The 10226-nt window shown below is 41.0% G+C and overlaps 1 protein-coding gene across 2 annotated transcripts in view; it reads right to left on the minus strand.

The window, feature by feature from the left end:
• Hs3st-A (Heparan sulfate 3-O sulfotransferase-A) overlaps nt 1–10226 on the minus strand; it is a 40215-nt gene extending 29989 nt beyond the window's left edge. Inside the window, exon 1 of one of the 2 annotated variants that reach the window (XM_017158948.3) lies at nt 9808–10226. The gene's annotated coding sequence lies outside the window, so the exon portion shown is untranslated. Of the gene's footprint in view, nt 1–9337; nt 9436–9807 lie in introns of those variants that run through there. The other variant, XM_044392892.2, reaches the window with a different exon arrangement.

Consider the following 10226-nt stretch of genomic DNA (forward strand, 5'->3'; position numbering starts at 1 on the left):
TACGTTTGTATGTACGTTCCACGCGGCAAACAACTTTCTTTCGTGCCTCCTTTTTAGGACTGCCGCTGTTGTTGTTGTTCATTGCTTTAACGATGCGCGTAAATCTTGACATACTTTCACCGCCGCCGGAGAAATGGAAGGAGAAGAGGAAGACGATGAGAAAGCGGAAGAGAGCCACTCACACATCCCACGCCCATTATTAGTAATGGCCAAAAGCCCGACTTGGCCCTTGTCATCACGCCAGGCTCAAAAGTAGACCACACTTTTAGTGCAACACACAACATGCAACAGTGTTGTCTGTATAGAAAAACAGATAGCAACATATTTACACACCTATAAAACGAGAACTTCTTTCAATATCCATTCGAATAACACTTTAAGTCACTGAGAAAATAACAACAAATAAGTTTAGAGCTACACAGAAAAAAATGACAAAAGATCAGATTAATATCTGCAGGATAATTTTATACTTTTTATACGCTTGAAGAGGGTATTATAATTTCAGTCAGATGTTTGCAACGCAGTGAAGGATACGTTTCCGACCACATAAAGTATATATATTCTTGATCAGCACCAATAGCCGAGTCTATCTAGCCATGTCCGTCTGTCCGTCTGTCCGTTTCTATGCGAACTAGTCTCTCAGTTTTAAAGCTATCGCGATGAAACTTTCCCGAAAGTCTTCTTTCTATTGCAGGTAGTACATATGTCGGAGCGAGCCGGATCGGACCACTATATCTTAAGGCTCCCATAGGAATATTCAAACATATATAAGAAAATTCATTGTTACTTTGTAGGAAGTAGACGTTTTAATTCTTGACTACTTAAAAATAAAATTCAAAAATAGAAACGCTGAATCTGGAATCCCTGGAACTGCACCGAGTGAGTATTACTTTATCTGCAAGGGTATATAAGCTTCGGCTGGCCGAAGGTAGCTTCCTTTCTTGTTAAGGTTGAGTTATTCATATCATTTTGATACAAATAAAGTTTATGTTTATTTTATTTTATAATATTTCTTATTTTAAAGCAGTTTATTTATAACTTGTATAAAATGAAAAAATATTAAGTTTATATGTTTGAAACATAGATTTGACATTATTCATATCGGATTTTTATTGATATGAAATAAGGTTAAAATGACCCTATTTCATATCGAATTTTTCTCTGTGTAAATAAAACCACAAATCATTTTTATCATCAACTAAAAGTACTAAGTTAAAAATAGTGCTTTTTAAAAAAGAGTTATTATACCCATTAATTTAATTTTTTATCTGCCTAATAATTGGCAACATATAAATATTCTAAAGCCCACAACAATGTTTAGAAACTAAAATACTTTCACGTGACTAGCCAAATTTAGAACATTGAAGCTTAGTTGTACAAACCAAAACAAAGGCCAATTAATCAGTTCAAGAATCAAAGGATCCACCATGAGACGGTTTAAGAACATCAAACACTCACAAAAGTGAAGACCTTTCTTGGTTGACTGACTTCAGCCGGAAATGCAAAATTCCCTCGAGTAGAGAGCCAGTGCACAATCCTCATCATCAGGATAATGATCATCGTGCGCTGCAGATGGAGCCGTACCTGTGAGCCACTTTCATGCTCCGAATCCAGCACACTTGAGTGACGGAAGCATCTGCCAGCTGGTCTCGTGTCAGGATGCAGGACCTACTCTCAAACCCACATCTGCAGCTAGGGATTCTGAATATGAGTTGGGAGCTGAGAGGAGGCGGGAAATCCTCTGCAACTTCCATGTCTAGCTGTCAGCTACAACTAAGCGAATTTATAGCATAGTTTACGTTTATTTCCTTATCCCAGCAACAACCTGATTCGATGACTTAAAACGTTTATCGTGTTTGCCCGGAGTATCTGTCGCAGTATTATGGCCCGGCCAACATGTCGTATACTTAACGTGCCGTATGCCACAAGTTGCGCACTTTCCCAGGCCACTCCTCTCGATATAGCGCCCACCCCTTGACGTTGTCACTTAAGTGAAATTTAATTGTGTTCAACATGGATCCAGGTCCGGGAAAAAGGGCCAAAACGGAAAACGGTTGGTTAGGTTTCTCATTGATTTCCTTTCGAGTCGACTGTTTCAAGGGTCCCTCAATAAATGTATGGACTTGGGTCGGGCGAGGCAATTACCTAATGAATCGAATCGATACTTTCACTTTCTCCTCTCTTCCTCTCTCTCTCTCTCGTCTAGACAGCATAAATTTATTTATTTATGATTTTTACGTGGTGGCGTTGGAAATTACTGATTCATCTTGAGGCATTGTCTCGGGTAATTTATGTCATTTGCGAGCATTTGCCGCTTATCAAAGTCACAATAAATTAAAACAGAAATGATCTGGACCCCCAGCCCCCGTGCTGCTGTCAGGCAAAGCCAATTACGCTTATTACATAATTCAGCAGCTGCCCACGCATCCAACAGATGAGGAAAATGCGGAAAAGCTGATGGAAAGGGAAGATGGGGAAGACAGATAACCTGGGTGAACAAGCAGCAACAGCGGTGTCAGCAAAAAACCGCGATGCCCACAAGAGGACAAAGAAGGAATAAAGGTGAAAAGCTGACAACAGAGAGAGAGAGAGAGAGAGAGGAAGAAAGTCAAGTCAAACAATTAAGAAAACCGCAAGGATGGACGACTAAAAGCCTTGAGAGTAGCGCCCCTCTTTTCGGCCACTCCCTATCACTTTTTCCCATTTTCCTTCGTCCACTTAAATAGGCACACAAATGTTTGTTGCCAAATTCGAGCTTCATTAGCAGTCGGAAAGGAGTTCGCTTCACGCCAGCCGACAACCTAATGCGAATGTCGAAACAATATTTTCCATGTCTCCTAATGTGTCAGCATGTGTGTGCAGGGAAGTGGGAAATGGGGGGGAAATCCAAGTCATATCCAGGGAAACGCGCGGCAAAAAGTGAAAGCAGCGAGACAGTGAAATCCTATTAAGAAGTTTCTATCGCAAATTAAAATCTAAATACGCAAACAAAATGATGGTGACGTCGGCGCCACGGGGAAGCCAGACAGCCAAAAACAAAATGAACACTCAACACGGTGAGAAAAAGTGGGGAAAAGGATGGATTTTAATAAAATGGATATTTAAAAACATTTGTCTTAAGTTGGCTATTTATCAGAAACAAGTTTACAAAACCCCGACCAAAACAAAAGACCGAAGATTGTATTATTTTCTTTTTATAAAACGAATACATACCTATATGTAACAACAATTTTTAAAAGCAGAATTTCGTTTTCAAAAACGTAATAGATCGTAAATTGTTTTATTTTTGTTTATTTTAATAACTAACATTGTTTTATATGAAACCGATATAATAGAAAGATATTCTCTCTGTGTCTTTAGCAAAGACGCCAAGAAATGAGCATTAACCAGGACAAAGGTAACCACTAGCCAACAGACGAAACCCCCAAATAACTCCCACTCCCTTTTGGCACGCCCCGTACTTCCCCTTCTTATTTGTGCTGTCTGCTTACAGTTTGAATTATAAGCTAGCGAAAATTTAATAAAGCTTTCCCCTCCCTTATTCCCAAAGAACGAGGCGACTTTGGGGCAGGACACGCTTGGCAAGGACATGAAACTCCGCCGCAGAAGAGGACAGACTATGACAATGTCAAAGAGTTTCGCTGCACGCAATGTGGGCGTGTCAGTCGACTAGGCGACTGGTGGGCGGAATAGGGATAGAGACAGGGCACCTGCGACAACAAAAGCAACGATTGACGGTAAAGTTTTTGGCCTGGCAAATGGCAAAAGTTTTGAGCTCGCCCCCCGTTATCCCTTCATATTGGATATATACATTCATATACATTTTTTGTACTTTTCTTTTCTCGTCCTGTGCTGCCCTTGCAACTTAAACTTTAAGCCTTTATTAAATTGTGTGTCCAAAGTCAACAGCAAAAGCAGAAGCGACAGCGACGGGGGATGACAGCAACAATTGACAGCAAAACAAACGATTGTCATTGCCAAGTGTGTGCGTCAACCTTTGAACCCGTCCCAGTTCAGTTCTGTTAAGTTCCTCAGTTCTGTGTCAAAGTACGCCCACTTTCCACCTCCATTTCCACGCTGGAAAATAGATGTCAAGCGGTTTTCCCCCAGTCCGTTTAAATTGAATTGTTAATTCGGCACAGCACAGAGCAGAAACCTTTTCCCTTTTTGCCTTTTGTGCTCGTGCGTGCTGGCCATCAATGCGATTTTCCTTTCTTTTTTGGCTCGTTCCGGGTGAAAATATTTATGTTGAACCCTTTTTGTGGCAGCTTTTGTTTTGGCCTTTGTTGCGTTATGCAAACATTCGACTGCCAGTGACAACAGGACAGGAAAAGCATCCCTACTTTCCCCGTCCTTTCGCCATTGCGCCAATTGCCCCACCTCCGTCCATCTGGTTATTCGTATCTGAGAGCCGGAGTCAATGGGGAATATAGTTAGATGGCTGGATAGCTACACCTGCATTGGATGGCTCTGTGGTCCTGGCAGCCGATTCTATTAACTTTTTGCCCGTCCAACATTTGCATATCCCGACCGCAAGAGTCCAGTTTTCACAGTTTTCAGTTCGACTCCCGACAATCCGCCATTTCCAAGCTCACAGCTCCAACATTGTTTGCCATTTGCAACCGTATCCCCCGTACATTCCACCCCATTTTCCACCCATTTCCCCACCATGACTAAAGCATAAATCAAGCGCAAAGCACAAATATTTTTCAAGTGACAACAAATATATAATGACGACTCCCCGGACTTTGCCTCTCGGGCAGAACCGGAATACCAGAGTACCTGAATGGACGCTGCCCGGGAACCGGGAACCGTGCCTCTCTGTTGATTTTGTTGTTTTTTGGCCGTAAAACAGTGCCACCCGCTCTCGTGCTTTTTGCAAAAGGTTACTCTAACTGGATGGGGGACTTCACAAATGTAATATAATCAAATTGGGAGGTGGACAGCATCTTAAAACCTCTTTTATTGCAAGTAAGTATAGACGATATCTTAAGTTTACAGAGCCAGAACAAAGCAATCTAAGCACTTGGAATTTTAATATAGAAATTTCTTCTTTCTTCCATTATTTCTTCGAAAAAGTAAATATTTGTGCTAGATATATTTTTAAAGAAATATTATTTGTTTAGGAATCTTATTTTGCCATTCGGATTGGATTCCTTACCAACAAATATACAACTTTTAAGCAAATCACTAATATTGTAAGTTTTTTAAGTAAGAGCACTTATTTATATGAATTTATATTAAATCAAATATAAATAACAACCTTTATTTAAAAGACTCCTTTTGTAATTTTTTTTTTTTTCATTTTACCGTTTGTTTCATTTTTCTGTTAAAATTCTGCGCTCTCATCCTGAATTTTCATTTTCCATTTATTTATTGTAATTTATAACCCCCATATCTACATCCATTTTCATAATTCATTTTTGTGACACTTTCACTAATAAATCTATCATTTATGGTTGATTGTTATTCTCTCATTGTAAAGTATACGATTTTAATCGAGATTTTAGCAAACTCCCTTCCTGGCAGGGCATCAAAGGGTCGATTTTCCTCTGGAATTTTCCCAGGCTTTTCCGGTCAAAGCTGTTCCACTTTCCGCTGCGACGCTGCGGCTTGCGCTTTGCTGATTTCGTTTTGATTACGGCAAATTGTTTTTAGTTGCCTTCGTCGTCCTGTTCCTTTCCGCGATTTGTTTCGTGGCCAAGTTTATATTGCGGCATTTGTGCAGTTTGCCCAGTTCCGTTGATTTGCATTTATAGCCGCGGTAATCACAGGTCAAGTCGCAAATTACATTCAACTTCAATTCATGACCTTAACTCGGGCTGAAATATTGACTAAGTCCCAGGCAATTGAGAGTTGCGTGCTATTCACATTAAGTATTAATAAATGCCTCTATTTGTTGAGTAATTTTGTCCTTACTCTAGGCATTATAAATTGTTCCACTCAAAGCGACTTTGTTTATAAAATTGCGTCCCTTTAGCTGATAGTTTTGGTAAATATCTGTAGGGCAAACAACTAATAACTAGCTAGTTTGTTTGCTTTGACCTATTAAATACATTTTCGTTACCATTTTTTTGTTGTTGTCCTTTTTATGTTTGCCATGGTGGTGGCGTCAATTAGCAAGTTTTTCGATGCACAACTTTTTAATGAAATTAACAAGCCCGCGGGACCCGATCCCTTTTAGCCTTCGTGCAGCAAATGCTAAGTGCTACTTCAACTCCAGACCGCCCCTAATGAGACAGGCTACGTATATATACAAAAATATAGAATAAAAAGCTATGGCTAGACAGATGGCTGTTGGGATAATGCGATATCTAGGCACTGTCATTCTGTTTAGCTGATTAGTTTGTGGGCGCGTCTTCAATGGCGATCCATTGCGATTACAGTTATAAGGCGTAACAGCTTGTTCCTGCACTTATGTCATATTTCAGGGCCAGTGACAGTCAGAGGTTAACACGCACACATGCCACACCTCCAGCGCCTTTCGCCCCTTCATATATAAAAACAAGAAAGGAAGCTAGCTTCGGCCAGCCGAAGCTTATATACCCTTGCAGATCATTCCTATTAATTAACAAATCGCAAAAATGTTCAATTTTCTAATATTTCCCATTAATTTTCCGATCGTTCCTATGGCAGCTATATGATATAGTAGTCCGATTTTTTAAATAATTAATTCGAAATTCAGAAATATTTAAAAAAAAACATCCCCAAAAGTAGAAGGTAATATTTCAAAAAACACCGAAGCTAGAATTTTTTAAAGTTTTTTTCTTCCGATCCTTCCCATGGGAGCTATAAGATATAGTTGTCCGATCCGGTCGGCTCCGACATATATACTACCTGCAATAGAAAGAAGACTTTTGCGAAAGTTTCGTGCCGATAGCTCAAAAACTGAGGGAGTAGTTTGCGTAGAAACAGACAGACGGACAGACGGACAGACGGACAGACGGACAGACGGACAGACGGTCAGTAGGACAGACGGACGGACAGACGGACATGGCTAGATCGACTCGTCTTGTGATGCTGATCAAGAATATATATACTTTATGGGGTCGGAAACGTCTCCTTCACTGCGTTGCAAACTTCTGACTGAAATCATAATACCCTCTGCAAGGGTATAAATATATTGGTACATATGTATATACTCTTGTAGTCGTCCGCGTTTCGATTAAACAAACCTTCTCAAATATGCAATGACATTGAGGCAAAGGCAAGGGAAAGCTCCATGGGGTGGAATCGAGCTGAGAGTGGGTGTTACAATACCGTATGTAACCCCAACAACATATTGAAATCAGCGGGATATTGCGTATACGTGTGGCAGACAGTGGAGACCCGCTGCGAAACGACATTCACAGATTGGTTTTCGAGATATTTTATTTTTTATTAAATAACTGCATTTTTATTAAGCTCAAAGGATTAAATACCTTAAAACAAATATTTGTTTGCCTTTTGTTTAAGTTCCAACAATCTTAACGTTATTAAGCCATTCCAGTGAATGTAATTTGAGCCCCTACTGTCAATAATAATGGCGAATCCTTTAAGAACAGCTTAGTTGGCTAAAATATAAGAAGACCTAAGCTTTAGCTGCAGTTGCATAACCTAAGCTCAGCTAATTAGGCAATACAAAGAGAAGTAAGCGAGGACGAAAAGAAAGTGAAAGGATTGCGAAAGATTGCATAAGCCAACTAAAACGTATAAAATATATATGCGCTCATACATTTATACAAATCGTATGACTAAGAGGTATAGAAAGGGAACAGGACTTTGGTTACGGTATGGAAAATAGGGGAAAATGTCAACGCGACGGCGACAACGCAACATGCAACATGCCCGGCGCCCAACTGACGCTCAAGGATACGCAAACACACACACAGATACACGCTGGATGTTCGTGTAAATCTGTATCTGTGTTTGCAGTTGCTTGCGTAACGTAAAAATAGCCTTGAACTGCAGCCGTGCGCTTTCAATGGATTTGCATGCCGCCCACCGTGCCCCCACCAGGGCCCACTCCCACCCACTCAAGGTCACGCGATGCCTACCGCAAATGGAACAGTTGCGGGCCATAAAGGCTGACATGACGACGACCATTATGTAAGCCGGCGACCGCTGCAAATGTCGCCGAGACACCCTGCTAATTGCCACTCGAGCAGCAGCTGCAACTAGAATTGCATTTGCTGGGGCAGCGAGCAACTTGCAACTTGCCAATGCAACTGCAACAAGGTCACGCGATTGCATTATTCGCCAGCTAATCTCATCGAAGTTGGTCCTTTTCCCTCAACTTTCGAAGGATTTTTTCTTTTTCCGATTTTGATTCGCAACAAACTCTTAATGCCGGCTAAAAACATTAATTCCAATTTTTGGTAAATTTGGTAAAGACTAAGGGACCGAAAAGAGCGAAATCTGAATGGGGACCCTAATGAATATTTATACGTATTTGTTTGGCTTAATATTTTGGAGCTGCCCTCGCCCTCTCTATGAACGCTGGCCATTTAATGTCCCTTTTCCCTGCCTTTTCTCTCACTTTGGTCTATTCTGGTTTATTCCCGCCATATCCTTGCCATTTGCTTATGCTGGCAGCTCTTTCATTTTGCTTTTCGCTTTTTGCTCTGCTCTGCTTCAGCGCCATCGTCGTGTGCAAGTTGGCCATAAAAATGGAGTAACATTTATGACCCACATCAGGCGCACACAAACGCAGAAGGACTTTGGACGCAGGGCGTGCACTGGAAAAAAACCTCTCATGACTAATTGGAAACGAAATACATACCTACATTTATGGATTTTTTTATTTTTAATAAATTTTTTAAAATAATATTAAAACTCCGATAGAGAACTCGAAGTAAAATAATTCCACCGCGAATTCTTCAGGAAATAACTTTCAAAAATGCTCCAGACGCGGAGCCATGGGTTTAAAATTCTTTTATTTGAATTAATAAAATATATTTTTCTCTGTACGGCTAAAACGAAAATGCTTTTGCTTGGGTGTGGATGAACATTAGGGAGTTTTAGGGGGCGGAAAGGCTGTGGGAGCCGGGAGGGATGACGCCTGCAAGCGCAAGATTCACAAGGATATTTTATTTTACTGTTATTCCATTTCCCGCTTCTTGTTGCTGTTGCTTCTACTGCTGCTGTCCTTTTGTTATTGCTCCTTTCGGCATTCCGACATTTACTTTTCGACTCGCAGCGCATATCCTTGAGCGGGTTGAAAACACCCTCGCCCTGCATCACCCCGTTTTTGGTGAAACCACCCCCCACCCCTCACGTTATGGGTTAAAGCGGGTTTCAAGGTTAAATATGCGTGGCATATCGGAATCCAAGGATATTCGTGTGTTGAGTGACTTACCCTTTGTTCCATTAAGTATGCTACACTTTTGGCTGCAACACATGCAACATTCTGGCCGCTTTTCCTGTCCCTTCTGGCTGCTACTTCTGCTTTAGCGCCCTCCTCCTCCTCCTCTATCCCTCACCTCCTCTTCGCTCACTGACCCAGTTCGCTTTGTTTTGCGTGTTTATCTTGCTCAGGTAGCTTCTACGTTGGCGGCTGCTGTTGCCGCTTGTTTTTGTTGCATGTTTTTTTTTTCTATTTTTGTTTTATAGCCCTCTTTTGGCCTATTGTTTTTGTTGTTGTCTCAACTATGACCGAGTTAAATACACACATTCGTTTAAAAAAGAAGAAGGGAATGATAAGGAAGGGTAATCTGGGGGACTTAAGAATCCAGTAAGTAAGCTTTGCATTTAACAACGCTACTTTTAAAATCTTCGCCTTTCCTTTATCCCCTCTTCTTCTTTTTTATGCACTCTACTTTCACTCACAATTGTGCTGCTAATTCCGTTACTTTCACTTTGTTAGGCCTTCTGTTTACGTGTGTGTGTGTGTTTTTTTTCGGTGTATTGGTGTGTTTTGGCTTTTGAAGCACACGTGTGCGTTTATGTGTATCCGTGTGCGTCGATTAACGGCATTGATTTTTTCCAAATAACCATAACTCCACTTTAATTTCACTGATTCGATTTGTTTTCGTTAGTCGATTATTTTGTGCACCGTTTCACGTGGGAATTTAAGCATTTTCCATTTCGCTTTGCTTTAATTTCGGCGATTTGCGCGCGCGCTAGGTGTACAGGTGTGCGTGTCTGATTGTGTGTTCGTGTGAGTGTGTTGGCCAAGTGTTGGTAGAATATAGCTGCCCGTGAGCGAGGATTTCGCAGGAGCAGAAGCGCACGTCCGCTCTCGACGA

Source organism: Drosophila takahashii, chromosome 2R (assembly GCF_030179915.1).
Source record: "Drosophila takahashii strain IR98-3 E-12201 chromosome 2R, DtakHiC1v2, whole genome shotgun sequence".
Lineage (NCBI taxonomy): Eukaryota > Metazoa > Arthropoda > Insecta > Diptera > Drosophilidae > Drosophila > Drosophila takahashii.